This window comes from Schistocerca gregaria, chromosome X (genome assembly GCF_023897955.1).
Source record: "Schistocerca gregaria isolate iqSchGreg1 chromosome X, iqSchGreg1.2, whole genome shotgun sequence".
Taxonomy (NCBI): domain Eukaryota; kingdom Metazoa; phylum Arthropoda; class Insecta; order Orthoptera; family Acrididae; genus Schistocerca; species Schistocerca gregaria.
In genome coordinates this window covers 281430318-281445986 of record NC_064931.1, presented here as the reverse complement: position 1 = coordinate 281445986, position 15669 = coordinate 281430318, and positions in this window count along the sequence as shown.

The window sequence follows — 15669 nt, the reverse complement described above, 5'->3', positions numbered from 1 at the left end:
ATCACACACATCCATGTCCGATTCAGGATTAGAACCTGCGACCGTAGCAGTCGTGCGGTGATGGACTGAAACGCCTAGAACCGCTCGGCCACCGGGTCCGTCCAGGGAATTGAACCCGGGCTCAGTCCATGTGAGGCAAGCACGTTACCATCCAGCTAAGCAGGCGGACGTCTATGACACTGCAAAGCATCTTTTCAAGTCTCGGGGGTTTCCTCAGGTTAAATGATTATTTTTCATGGTTTTTGTGAGCGATACTGATACTGCAGGGTACATCTTTTGCTCTAGGGTAAAGGTGTCATGAGACCAGCTAAGTGCAAAATCCGTGAAATTCTTACGTTTTTGTACCTACAGGGTGAAAAATATTTAAACCGACAAGCTCTGGGAGGTTGTAGGGACCATCAAAACAAATATTTTTCCCTAATGTCATTTTTTCCTATGAGGAGTATTTCAACCGGTAGACGAAGATTTCTCTGGCGGCAGATTAATTAAACCAACAAAAACTTCTCCATTTTTTATGACCAAGAGACACCACATTAACACAACCCAATTTCAATTACAGTAGATTTTCGAAAATGTCTCCATTGACACGTAAACATAGGTTGCACTGTCGGATCATGTTCTGCCTGACACGGGAAAAAACATCAGGAGTGTCCTGAATTGTTCCCCACACAAAAAAGCGGGGACCGAGCAGGCCATGGTACAGGACCATCTCTGCCAATCCACGTTTATGAGAACCGTCGGTCCAGGATGGTTCAAAATGGTTCAAATGGCTCTGAGCACTATGAGACTCAACTGCTGAGGTCATAAGTTCCCTAGAACTTAGAACTACTTAAACCTAACTAACCTAAGGACATCACGCACATCCATGCCCGAGGCAGGATACGAACCTGCGACCGCAGCGGTCGCGCGGTTCCAGACTGTAGCGCCTAGAACCGCTCGGCCACTCCGGCCGGCGTCGGTCCAGGAATCGACGCACACGACGACTGAAATGTGCCGGCACCCCGTCATGTTGGAACCACATGCGTTGCCTTGTATGGAGCGGGACGTCTTCCAGCAATTCTGGCAATGCTCTAGCGAGACAATTGTAATAGTGCCTTCCATTTAATGGCCTATGTAGCAGATACAGCCCAATTAAACAGTCCCCAACAACACCGACCCACACATTAACGAAGAACCGCACTTGATGAGCGCTAGTAACTGTGGCATGCGGGTTATCCTCATTCCAAACATGCGAATTGTGCATGTTGAAGATTCCATCACGCCCGAACGTTGCTTCATCGGTAAACAACACAGAGGATGGAAATGTAGGATGCATTTCACGCTGTTTCAGGTACCACTGCGAAAACTGTGCTCTGGATGGATAATCAACTGGTTCCAAGTTGTGGACACGCTGTAAGTGAAATGGACGTAACAACTGCTCTCGAAAGACTGTTCTTACACTCGTCTGATTCGTCCCCATTTTACGTGCAATTGCACGAGTGCTGATTGAAGGATCCCGCTCCACATGCTGCAAGACAGCTTCCTCAAATTACAGAGTTCTTACCGTCTCTGTCCAGGTAATCTGCTAAATGATCCATTCTCACGCAGACATTGGTACACAGCAGTAAAGGTCGTATGATACGGGATACGGCGATTACGATATTGTTGTTGATAAACCCGCTGTGCACCTCGTCCGTTGTGGTGCGCTACGTAGCACACACCAACCATGTCAGTGTACTCAGTCCAAGTGTATCGCTCCATTAGTAAACAGAGACAATGCACTTCTACACTGGTGGACAGCACTTTCCTACAACTGAAGAGCGTAATACGCCCTCTAACAACTGAAGAGCGTAATACGGCCTCCATCGGTTTAAATAATCCTCATAGGAAAAAATGACATTACGGAAAAATATTTGTTTCGATGTCCCTTACAACCTCCCAAAGTTGGTCGGTTTAAATACTTTTCACCCTGTATATTTATGCACAGAAGCCGACTTCCGGTATTTTCTATGTGTCCGAGCACAAACATGTGTATCAGATAGACTGGCTTGAAAAACCTTAATTCAGAAACATAACGTTAAATTTAAAGGTGTTTTTCGTGTTTATTGTATCAAGTCTCGTGTATAAGTCGCTATGTATTGTGTGTTTTCGTACGCTGAGAGCTACGAAAAACGTCCCATCAGTTATAACCAATATTTGTTCTTTATGCAAATTTAGCTGCACCATCCTCGTTCAAAGAAATCCTTCATCACGAATTTGTGTGTATATCAACACGATTAAACGTACATTTTTGAGAATTTTCGGAATTTACCAGTGTTTTGCACATTTCGTAGTAACTCGGCGTTTGTTATTTACAGTTGTTGTAGCACATCTTGTAACTAACATATTATGTCACATTTAGTTTTCCTTTTCATCAAAAATATACGTTGTCAGCGTTTATCGTAAATTAACGGTATTGTCGACATTATTAGTCGCTATAACGTCAGCAAAATTTAAGTAAATCAGTAACTTATATTTTAGGTTTTTTCTTTGACTTAATAGAAATCTGGTATTGCATGGTAACTGCTTCAGTTCTTAAAGAGAATTAACATTATTAATCGCTTAACAGATTCATTAATTAAAAGGAGAATCAGAAAGCTTATTTTAAAGTTAGGTGTTTACAAATCTGTAAAACACTGCACCAGCCACAATACAGCCTCGTTGTGAATGCTGTTGTCGAGCATGGGATGAGTTAGTTGACGTTTGTAATCTGCTGGAAATCACCCCGACTGCAGTCAAGCGATTGGAAGCTGCTGTGAATGGATATATTGGAAGGGCTTCTGACAGTAGTGTACTAGACATACCAGAGGTACCTCAAGTAGAATCCTCTCCTGTGGATACGGTCTACCCAATAGGAAGTATGCCGAGCTATCAGTACACGTCCTCTTGACTGTGAGTGGAGAGTCAGAGGTATAGTTAGACGCCAAGTACAGGGGAGGCAGGGACCAAGGAAACTGGAGGTGCTATACCCATCCTCTAAACACCAAGTTTGAGCTGCTGTCTTCCACTGAAACCGGAGGTGAGCCAGTGACGCACTCTTCACGTGTTCGAAAATCTGTAGTGCCACATGTCAGGGAGAAGTTCAAAAGGTAGGCACTTCTTAATAGCCGCCAATATGAGCGTGCATTGAATAATGGTATTCCTTAGGGGAAACTGGTATGGTGTGTACATAAAGTTTTTTTTAATTTTTTTTAGATTATGCACCTTCCCATCCATTGCAGATAACGACAGTTGTGTTGACCCGAAAGTGTCAGTATAGGACTCAAACAAATGCCCACAACAGGTGAGACTATTAAAATTACAATGACGAACTGCCGAAGAACTGGGAGCAACAGTGCCAGAGTTTGAAGTGCTCCTAAAAAGCGGTGGAGCTCACAAAATACTCGGTACAGGGAGATGGTTAAAACCCTAAGTTGACAGATTTTGGAGGAAACTTTAAGTGTACATGGAAAGAATAGAGTATTGATAAACTGAGGTGGTGTATTAGTCGCAGTAGCCTACAAACTCAGATCGGCCTTTATAGAAATTGAAGCTGAGTGCAAGATATTTTACGCAACCCTTAGTACAAGGGTGGATATAAACTTATAATCGAATTTGTGTTTTATATGTAAGTTCATTTGCACGGTATTTCACCAGTAATACTTCCACCATTGGAGGAGTCTTAAAGCATGCAATGATCAACTGGCAAAATTTCAATTTTGTAAGTGGTAGGCGTGAAAAAATGGCCTGCAGAACATCAATAAATGCATTCCCTGAAAACTACATAGAATAGATAATACGAAGGGACACTCATATGGAAATACACTGCAAAACGAAATTAACTTCATCATGATGTGTCACTTATGAGTAACATAGCTCGATGAAACTTGGACCATCATAGTACAGAACAGAAGGTAACTGAAAGTAATATGGAATGAGATGGACAGAAAGGTCACTTTTATTCAGAGACAGTTGTTGTAACTGCGACCAGGACAGTCGTGGGGTAGCAATGACGGAAGGCGCGGCGGGACCCGCGGAGAGCCCCGCGAACTGCAGCACAATGGAAGAGGACAGAACGAATACAACAAGAGTGAACAACGGAGTCACCAGAAAACAAACACGTCCACTAGTACACAGAACAAGGAAGTGAGCTGTCTAGCGTGAAGCGATGTGTAAACCGACGTACGTGAGATTAGACTGGCTGGCTGAGGTTTTTTTTTCTTTATTGTGATTTCATTCCCCTCCTCTATATGGGCAGCGGAGGGCTGTCAGCGGCACAATCCGCCGCTCTTCAGCTGAGTGACACTACAACTAAAACAAGAATAAAATGATACATACATAAGGAGATACAAAAGGGGAACATAAAACAGAGTAAGGGAAGAAAATGGAGGTAAAATATACACTGACATGGAGACGTTCATGGGGGACAGTTAAAAAAAGTCACCAGAAAGTTAAAAAACACAGTTGGCGATTCTTAAAACACAGAGAAGACACTGAATGCGCAGGCACAGCTTAAAAGTCGGCCACAGTAGTAAAAACACTCCGCAACAACACACTTAAAACCCACTTGGAGCACACACGACGAACAATCAAACTGCCAGGTGGGACTTGCCGAGGGAAAAGGTCAGAGAGTATGGAAAAGGAGGGGAGAGCATGGGGCAGCTGGGGAAGCTGCGGGATGAAGAGAGGAGTGGCATCAGTGGGTTCACGAAGAGGCAGGAGACCTGGCCGAGGGCGAGGCAGGCGCGAAGTACGCTATCGGGGGCGCCGCTATTGGCCGCTGGGACCATGTTTCACTGTGGCGCCCTCACACTAAAAGCGGGCCAGGAGGCGCGCGCCGCCACGAATTACGGCGCGATGGTGCAGAGACCTCTATGGTTCTTCGACGTCCATAACGTCTGGCGCGGATTCAAATTCCGCGGCGCGCGGTACCAGAACAGTAATTACACCGAAGTCACCTTGATTTATGTTGGTCTCCTCAACATTATAAAAGGTGGGACATAGTACTTAACAGGATGTGTGATCACCGCGGACGGCAGTGTATGTTCTACAACGTGCTGACATGCTGGCCACAAGGTTATTAAAGAGGTCATGTGGTAGGGTGTACCACTCCTGTACCACTGCAGCTGACAAGTGATGGATGGTCACTGGTGCTTGTGGACGTGCTATTGTACATCTCCCAAAACAAAATATTCATATTCAGTCGGGAAACGGGCAGGCCAGTCCATTTGCCGAATATTCTATCGTTCCAAGAGCTTATCCACCTGCGTTGTTTGATGCAGTCGCGTTTTGTATGCATAAGAATAAAAGCAGGCCAAGTGCATCCCTGAAAAGACATATCTTGCAGCAAGATGAGCTATTTGCAGCTCGACCAGTAAAAGACCTTCGCATACACCAGACACGAAAGGAGGTGGCGCTCACAACCGCGGCATGGGTCGCTCCTGCTGCGGACCATTTTCCTGCATTCACCGTGTCACGAGCCTCCAATCGAATGCAAGTATACTTTTGCCGTGTGAGTATTTATTACTAAGCCGGTCCCAATCCAGGCAGTTCCGTCGCAGCCAGTCAACGGATGCCTTCTACTACGGACCCGCACGCCGCCTTCGCCTCCGGTGGACAGCGCTAACTTAGGCAAAGAGGTCGCGGAAACTCTTCGTATCATTTGTCACTGTCAGTCTCTTTTGGATAGACTCAAGGGGCTTTGAAATTATTCCGGTCGGTCTTGTCCGAACCTTAAGTTTCATTCTGTTCAGAAATAAGCCTCCCAGCGGAAGTGTGGACTTAGACATTTGCGAGGGTTCTGTCTAGTGGCAGGACTGTATCATACTATGGAGACTACACTACTGGCTATTAAATTGCTACACCACGAAGATGACGTGCTACAGACGAGAAATTTAACTGACAGGAAGAAGATGCTATGATATGCCAATGATTAGTTTTTCAGAGCATTCACACAAGGTTGGCGCCGGTGGCGACACCTACAACGTGCTGACATGAGGAAAGTTTCCAACCGATTTCTCATACACAAACAGCAACTGACCGGCGTTGCCTGGTGAAACGTAGTTGTGATGCCTCTTGTAAGGAGGAGAAATGCGTACCACCACGTTTCCGACTTTGATAAAGGTCGGATTGCAGCTTATCGCGATTGCGGTTTATCATATCGCGACATTCCTGCTCGCTTTGGTCGAGATCCAATGACTGTTACCAGAATATGGAATCAATGGGTTCAGGAGGGTAATACGGAACGCCGTGCTGAATCCTCTTGGCCTCATATCACTAACAGTCGAAATGACAGGCATCTTATCCGCATGGCTGTAACGGATCGTGCAACCACGTCTCGATCTCAGAGTCAACAGGTGGGGACGTTTCCAAGACAACTATCTGCACGCACAGTTCGACGACGTTTGCAGCAGCATGGACTGTCAGCTCGGAGACCATGGCTGCGGTTACCCTTGACGCCTGCGATGGTGTACTCAACGACGAACCTGGGTGCTCTAATGGAAAAAAGTCATTTTTTTTAGATGAATCCAGGTTCTGTTTACAGCATCACGATGGTCGCATCCGTGTTTGGCGACAGCGCGGTGAACGCACATTGGAAGCGTGTATTCGTCATCGCCATACTGGCGTATCACCCAGCGTGATGGTATGGGGTGCCATTGGTTACACGTCTTGATCACCTCTTGTTCGCATTGAAGGTACTTTGAACAGTGGACGTTACATTTAAGATGTGTTATGGCACGTGGCTCTACCCTTCATTCGACTACTGCGAAACCCTACAGCAGCATAATGCACGATCGCATGTTGCATGTCCTGTACAAGCCTTTCTGGATGCAGGAAATGTTTGATTGCTGGCCTGGCCAGCACATTCTCCAGATCTCTCACCAACTGAAAACGTCTGATCAATGGTGGCCGAGCAACTGGCTCGTCACAATACGCCAGTCACTACTCTTGATGAACTGCGGTATCGTGTTGAAGCTGCATGGCCAGCTGTGCCTGTACATGCCATCCAAGCTCTGTTTGTCTCAATGCCCAGGCGTATCAAGGCCGTTATCACGGCCAGAGGTGGTTGTTCTGGGTAGTGATTCCTCAGGATCTGTGCACCGACATTGCGTGAAAATGTAATCACATGTCAGTTCTTGTATAATATATTTGTCCAATGAATACCCATTTATCAACTGCACTTCTTCTTGGTGTAGCAATTTTAATGGCCAGTAGTGTATTTTTGAGTGTTCCAGAAATAAGAGTGTGATATGAAGCATTCAGTGAACTTTCTGTTTAGTCTGTGATATACTTCCAGGTTATTGTCACTTGTGCAATTTGTGCTGATCTTCACTATCGGTCAGACCATTTGTGTTAAACTGAGGAAAATAATTTTGTTAATAAATGGAAATAGAACTTAATCCGCGCGGGATTAGCCGAGCGGTCTCAGGAGCTGCAGTCATGGACTGTGAGGCTGGTCCCGGCGGAGGTTTGAGTCCTCCCCCTGGAATGGGTGTGTGTGTTGCCCTTAGTATAATTTAGGTTCAGTAGTGTGTAAGCTTAGGGACTGATGACCTTAGCAGTTAAGTCCCATAAGATGTCACACACATTTGAACATTTTTCGAGCCCGTAACACTTCAGTTCCCACCTCTCGCCACATGAGGGCAGATCCAGAATCACTACTCAGACTGAATTTGCTCTCATTGTAGAAGAGCACACTACATCACTCCTCGCTGTTCCAGTCGCTATGCTCTTGCTACCATCGCAAAGAGACCACCCCATGCTGTCGCCGTGCCACTACAGAGGGCGAGATAGCCTTACAGTCTTACTACAAGTGGTTGCAATTTCACCCGCTGTTTGATGTGGGTCACTTCTTGCTTGTTGCACAATGTAGCAATCATCTACTGATGTAATTGACCAGTGGTCCACCACTGCCTCTCCTTCGTACAGCAGTGCCTGTGGTTCAGAACGTTATCCATGCACATGAAACAGTGCTGTGAACAGTATCAAATTTCTGGGATACATTCGCGACACTTCGTCCTCTTCCAGTTTCTGGTGTTTCTTCCCCATGTGAAGTCAACCAAAACTTGTCTCCGGACCTTGTTGCAATGATCAAATATCACCACAGTACAACGCAACTGCTCGTTGGTTGACGCACACAGTGGTTTCCCCTTCGTTCAAGTGCCCAGTGTTGCGGGATCCTCCGCATTTAGCGCTTAAGTCACGCTGACCAAACTCCATGTAACGCCGATATTTCTGAACACGAGTGGGGCACCTCTGACAACAAGCTCACTCACTTTCATTCACGTCCACTTAGTAGTGAACATGTTATGTTACTTTATCTATCTCGTCCTTAAGTTTTCCAGAACAGTGTAATACGGTTAGGTTCAGGGAACTTCTTCGTCAGTCGACAATTCGGAATACATAAGTAAGGCAAATCTAAATTTAAAGGCGTCATTGTGAGTACTTTCTGTTGCCAATGTTTTTGCTCCTGATGTATTCTGTCAAAAATCATATTACACATCCGTAGGCTACTACGGAGAACATTATTATTGCTGCCATTTTCGCTTATTACTAATCAGACACAACAAGTTTTTCAATTACAGTATCTGTGTGGATACACAAACTATTTGATAAAAAGTATACGGACACTTGTTAGTGGACATTTACCTGGGGTATTTCCACGATTCGCCTTCTTCATAACTTTAAATTTGCCAAGGACACTTTCAGTGAGGTGTCTGAACTATTGTGGAGTAATGGCAGCCCTTTCTTCCTCAAGAGCAGATGATGTTGGTCACTAGGGTCTGGAACGAACTCCTTGTTCTGAGTCATCCCATTGAGTTCAGGTAGGGACTCTGGCCGGACCATTCCATTTTATGAACATTATTGTTCACAAACCATTGCCTCAACGCCAAAAGTCGACATGGGCAGCTCCAGAAGGATTGAAACGTCAGTGACGGATTTGTTACTCAGGTGACATTCAATGACTGGTCCTCCCTCTAAGACACTGGGTTCTCCTGACAAACCCATGTTTTTTTTTTGTTTCTGCTACTCTACTTGTGCCAAAATCAACCCCCCCCCCCACCTTCCCCCCGTCTCCTTTCACACTTGCGGGTCCGCCTGTCGTGAGATTTAGTGGTCAGTTCCTCATTATACAGGAGTATCTCAATACATTTGTCGAGTTACTGTACATTTCGTTCCATCAGTTACATTATCTGTATGGATACATACATGACGTTCCTTCTCGCTCTGAGTGTCTCATAAATGTTCGATGGGATTCATGTTGGGCGATCTGGGTGGTCGAATCATTCGCACGAATAGTCCACAATGTTCAAACTAAACCCGAACAATTATGACCTGGTGACATGGCGCATTGTCAGCCATAACATTCCGTCGTTCTGTGGGAACATGAACTACATGAATGGCTGCAAATGGTCTCCAGATAGCCGAAAGTAGCCATTTCTAGTCAATGGTCGGTTCAGCTGGAACAGGAGACCCTGTCCAATCCGTGTAAACACAGCCCACGCCATTATGGAGCCACGAACGGCTTGTTCTGCGTCTAGCTTAGGTCCATGATTTCGTGAGGTCTGTGCCACCCTCAAACCATACCATCAGCTCTTACGAACTGAAACAGGGAATCGTAAGACCAGGCCACAGTTTCCCATTCGTCTACGGTACAACCGATATGGACACCAGACCAGGAGAGGCGCTGCAGGGGATGTCGTGCTGTAAGCAAAGGCACTTCGTTACGGATACGTTCGACATACATGGAATATTGATTCCTGCTGTTATTTCACGCATTGTTGCTTGTCTGTTGGCACTGAAAACTCTGCGCGTATGTCGCTGCTCTCGGACGTTAAATGAAGGGCGTCGGCCACTGCGTTGTCTGTAGTGAGAGGTAAAGCCTGAAATTTGATATTCTCAGCACACTCTTGACAATGTGTATCTTAAAATACTCAAATCCCTACCGATTTCCGAAATGCATTGTCCCATGCATCTTGCTCCAACTATCATTCCGCTTTCAAAGTCAGATAATTCCCGTCTTTGATTACAAATGCCAGATCTCGCGTGGATCTGCACGGAGATAACTTTTCTTCCGATGTGTGATGGAGTTCGCAGCAGTTAATGCTTTGCCTCCCATGCATGCCGATGTAATGCGTCTTCACATGTAGAATGTCTTCTTGCGTGTCTCCTCAGCACAGTTCTGCAGTGCTACCTATGCAGCGAGCAGGTGTGGCCAGTGGATGTTGACGCTGCGCGGCAGTTTGCGGCCCAGCGTCTGGATTTGGGCGTTGTGTGACCGGCCAGCACGTTCGTAAAAAGTGCGGGCGGCCGCCTGGAAGAGGTCACGGAGCAGAGGTACTTCCGCGATGTCGTGAAGATGAGCGGTGGGGAAATCGTAAGGCAGGTGCAAAGTCAGCCGAAGTATGCGATTCTGCAGTGTCTCCAGCTTCTTCAGGTTCGTGTCAGCGGCGTTCCCCCAGACGACGGCGGCGTATTGGAGTACAGGGCGGAGCAGCGCCTTGTAGAGAGTAATGCCCAGACGTGGTGGTAGTCGGGAGCCGGGGTTCAGCACCGGGTACAGGATGCGGAGCCGGTTCCGCACTTTGGCCTTCACTTCGCGGATGTGCGAAACCCACGTGAGTCGGCGGTCGATGGTGACGCCGAGGTAAAGCGCCGTGGGACGCCACGGGACAGGGCTGCCACCGACGGTGAGCGGTTGCAGACCTGCAGGAACGAGTCGCCTGGTGACGATCAGGAACTGCGTGTTGGCCCCATTGAATTGTAGACGCCACTTGACGGCCCCGGCTGCCAGTGTGTCAACGGCGAGCTGCAGACGGAGGCGTATGATGGCGGCATTGAGGCTCCTCGTATATAGAGCCGTGTCATCCACGTACAGGGCGAGCCGCACACGGTCTTCGGCGCATCAGAAGTGTACAGCGAATACAGGAGTGGTCCCAAGACCGAGCCCTGTGGCACACCGGCGTTGATGCGGCGTACGGAGGACAAGCCATGTGCGGCCCGCACATGGAAGGTCATATCGGCAAGATAGGAATGGATGAGACGGACGTGGGACGTCGGGACCCCAAGTTCAAAAAGTTTGAACAAGAGGCCGCGGTGCCACACACTGTTGTAAGCATGCGACACGTCCAGGAACACCGCGCCGAAGAACTCGCGCTGCTCGAGGGCGACGAACGCATCTTCCACTAGCCGTATGAGTTGGTGAGCTGCCGAGTGGCCCCTGCGAAAGCCGAACTGCTCTTCGGGCAGGAGGCCTTCCTCGTCAACGTGGCGCTGCAGCGGCCTGATGTACATCCTTTCAAAGACCTTGGAGACGACCGGCAGTAAACTAATAGGTCTATAGTTCGCGGGCTGACGCAGATCCTTCCCCATCTTCGGAATCGCCACGATCTCTGCATGCTTCCAGGACTGAGGAAAACTGCAGGACCGGAGGATTACATTAAAGACGGCGGCGAGATGAGTGACAGCCACCGGCGGCAACTTCTGGAGTAGGGCGTTGGAAACCTCGTCTGGGCCCGCAGCTTTCCTGGGGTTCAGGGCACGCAGGATGGACGACACCTCCTCCGCCGTCGTCTCTTCAATGACGTCATCGTCGTAGCGTGCCTCCAAGTAGCGTGGGAGCCGATCAACAACCAGGTCGTCGTGGACAGCGTCGGTCGGGTCTTCGATCGGCGTAAAAGCAGCCTCAAAGACGTCTGTGAGGGCATCAGCCTTCGCAGCTGGTTCGCAGACAGCCTGACCATTGACCAGCAGCGGGGGGATACGTTGCGTGCGGCGTAGGAAACGCTTCGTCGTCTGCCAGGCTGTGCCGTAGTCAAGACAGAGGGTGGCGACCTTGTTATGCCAGTCGCGATTGCGATGGTTGTCAATGGCGACCTGGATGCCCGCCGCATCCTGTTGAGGAGGCGCTTGGTGTCGGCATTTCTTGTCCGCTGCCACTCCCGGTAGACCCGGTTCTTCTCAGTGATGGCCGCAAGGATGTCCGGCGGCAGCTGGCGGGAGTAGTCAGGCGGAGTGCGAGGTCGGGGCGGCGTTGCTATGTTGGCAGCGTCGATCGTGGTTGCCGCAAAGTGCAGAAGTGTTGCGTCCGCTCCAGCTTCCGCAGGGGCCGGCGCGGCGGCGAGAGAGTCCGTCGCGGCTGCTTGAAACCTGCCCCAGTCGATGCCAGCAAGTGAGATGCCTCGGCTGGGCTGTTGCAGGGCGTCTAAGTCGATATCAAAAACCACTGGGACATGATCAGAAGACAGTGCCATCCTCGTCGTGGCGGTGATCTGATGAGGGATGCCCTTGACGACCGCGATGTCGATTATATCCGGGAGGCCACGGGCATCGAAGGTTGTCGGGTCGTACGGCCCCACCACAAGCGCTTGGTGGCGTTCTGCTACCCGGAGCAGGCAGCGGCCAGCGGCATTGGTGATCCTGGAGTTCCAGGAGACATGTTTACTATTGAAGTCCCCAGCGACGAACACCTGCCCCCTCAAGCAGAGCAGAGCATCGATGTCAGCATGGTCCAGTGGACGAGACGGCAGTCGATAGGCAGCGACAAACATGATGGCGCCCGCCGAGGTGTGAACGACGACACCAGTGGCCTCCAGGGTTGCAAGTGGTGGAAGTTGTATCACGTGATGACGAATGCCATTGCGGACGTAATCGGCTGTCCCACCACCCGCCGTCAGTCGATCGGTGCGATAGCTGGAGTAGTTGGCCGCCCTGACGTCGACCCCAGGCTTCAGGTGGGTTTCGTTGATAAGGCAGACGTCGGCAGCTTCATCTCGAAGAAATTGGCGAAGTTCACCAGCTTGAGTGCGGACGCCGTTGGCATTCCACGCGACGACCGTGAGCCCTCTAACGCTTCCCATGCTGCAGCTGGTGAGTGTTGACAGCGGTCGGGGCTGGATAGGCTATCGGCACTGCAGCGACAGGACTTCAATCAACTTTGTAGCACTGGTCACCAAGGCAGTGAGCTGCGCGACGAGGTTGGCCAGGTCAGCAGTGGAGGCAGCTGGCGTGGCCCCGTCGCTGGAAGGGGGAGGCGTGGCTGACTCGCTGTGAGAGTCCACCTGGGACTGCTCGACTGACGGTGCTGAGCGCTGGGTACCCACGGGGCGCTGACCCCCGCGTCGGCGATTGGTGGGGCATGGTCCGGCCGACGTCCCGGGAGAGGCAGTACCCAGGTCCGTCACTAGCAGCTGTGGTGGAGGCGCAGGAGCCTCAGGTATCGGCACGGCATCGGACGCGGCAGGAGCAGGAGCAGCCGACGCAGCAGGGACGGCGGAGGGCGCCCCTGACGTTGCCGCCGCGAAAGAGACGCCGGGCCGTCTCGTTGCTGGCTTCTTCGGACGCGGCGCTGGTGTTTGGCCACGTTGGCGAGCGATGGCACGCTTCCACACCTCACACTGGCCACGTGAGCACCGCCACAGAGTACACATGTCGGCTTCTCGGTGGGCGGACGGGGGCACGCACTTCCTGCGTGGGCGCCGGCGCATTTAACACATCTGTCCGGCATAGAGCAGTGGCGCGCGACGTGATTGATCCCCCGGCATGCGAAAGCACTGCACAGGGCCTCTCCTGGAGCGAAGATCTTCGGTCTGAACCGGAACGTCGGCGAACCGCGTCAATTGGTAGTGTTTGCGGTTCTCCACGGTGTCGGAGCAGAGGACCAGGAAGAGCGGCATATCATCACGTGATTTAGGTGACTTCATCTTCACGACTGCCCGTATGTAGAAGCCCAAGTCAGCGAGTTCGCGATGCAGGTGATCGGCTTCCATGTTGAATGGGAGGTCCCGGATTACAGTCTTCAAGACCTTGTCAGGTGCGGAAGCGTGGGTATAGAACGGGATACCACGCTCAGACGCCTCCTGAGTGACCCGGCGATAGTCGTCAGCAGTGCGGAGTGTGACCCTGTACAGGTCTCGTCCGGCAGGCTTCACGGTATACACGGCCGTTGTCCAGCTGCGCAACAACTTCTGCAGTTCCCCTTAGGGCGGCCGTAACTGGAGGACCACCGGCGGAAGATGGGAGTCTCTTCGGCGCAGGATCGCGCGGCAGCTGGTCCGGCGCGTCAGCGAGCGCGTCGAATGAGTTGGCAACGGCAGTTGGAAGCGTCGTCGATGACTGCATGCGTCTTGCAGTGCGCCGGGCTGGGACAAACCCATCAGCGTCAGGGGCGAAATCTGGCTTGGCCCTCTTCTCGATCGGCGAGCTGCGAACAGCGGACGTCGTAGCTGTTGCCCTCCTCTTCTGTTTCCCGCTTCTTCCACGTGGCTGAGTGGCGGTGGAGCTCTCATCTTCAGACTCGGGAAGCGGAGCAGACAGCGCTGTCTTCAAAGTTTCCGGAGCTGTGTCCACCAAATCCATAGCCATAGCACTGGTCGTCATAAGTGGGGGGCCAGATGGGGCCGCCGACGGCACAAGCGCGGCCGGACGGCGATCTGCCACACCCTTCGCGTCGCTAGCAAGCGCAGGTACGTCCTTCTCGCGGCTGCACATCTCAGCGACTCTATGCCAGATCTGCTAATGCACTGCCCTTTTATGCCTTGTGTAAGTGATGCTACCACCATCTGTATATGTGCATATTGCTTTCCCAATACTTTTGTCACCTCAGTGTATACCGTCAAAAAGGCGGAGTAAACAACCGAACTCATTATATAGAATTTGAAAGTCGTTAAACAGCTCAAAAATGTCAGTAACATCTACACCTCATCTGACATGTAGCCGGTGGTTCAAACAACAGACTCTGAAATCATTCCATGATTCTACATGACCCCAGCAGCTGTAGACAATGTACTGTTATAGTACAGACATATTGGATTTTCCGGACTTCTTTTATTTTAATTTGTATATACTGAATTCTGCTGATCAGTTCGTGTTTTAGAAATTATGTAATTAGTAGAAATCTAAACTGGTAACAATAACGAAGATTTTTATAGCAACTGACGATTGTACATAATGATTTTCGATAAATATCTGCAAACTGTGAGAGATCAACCACTTAAAATATTTATTTCGTTGTGGGTGAATAACAAAAAATTACTGTCCATGCTTGAAAAAAGTTTCTACCAGTTCCAAACCTAAACCTGTAAATATTAATATAATTGTGACGTGGGGGTTCCATTTTTCGTCCTTTGCGCATTCCTTTCTCACATCCACGCTGTTACTGCTGCTTACATATTTCTGGCTCCTCGGGTTTCCTTAGCCAGACACCCTCTCATGCACACACATTAAAGATAACATTTGCTTCTTGCTGGTCTCTGTGTGATGTATTTGTTCTAGTTTTAATATAATGTGGTAATGGCTAACATACTTCTTTAGCTTTGAAAACATGTTGCTTTCACTTTATCAAAGCAAGCTACTCATTAATGTGTATATATGAATGTGTAACTCGTCTAAGAGGACCTACACGTTGTCGCCAAATCCACTATTAATGGATTGAATACGGCATTAAATTCAAAGCTGTAAGCGACGGGCTGCTTGGGAAGTTGACGGAGGAGTTGGGGCAATCGCGTATTCAAACAGCGACAGACTGGCGACTGTCGGTACATGGGCTAAATATACACTCCTGGAAATTAAAATAAGAACACCGTGAATTCATTGTCCCAGGAAGGGGAAACTTTATTGACACATTCCTGGTGTCAGATACATCACATGATCACACTGACAGAACCACACCGA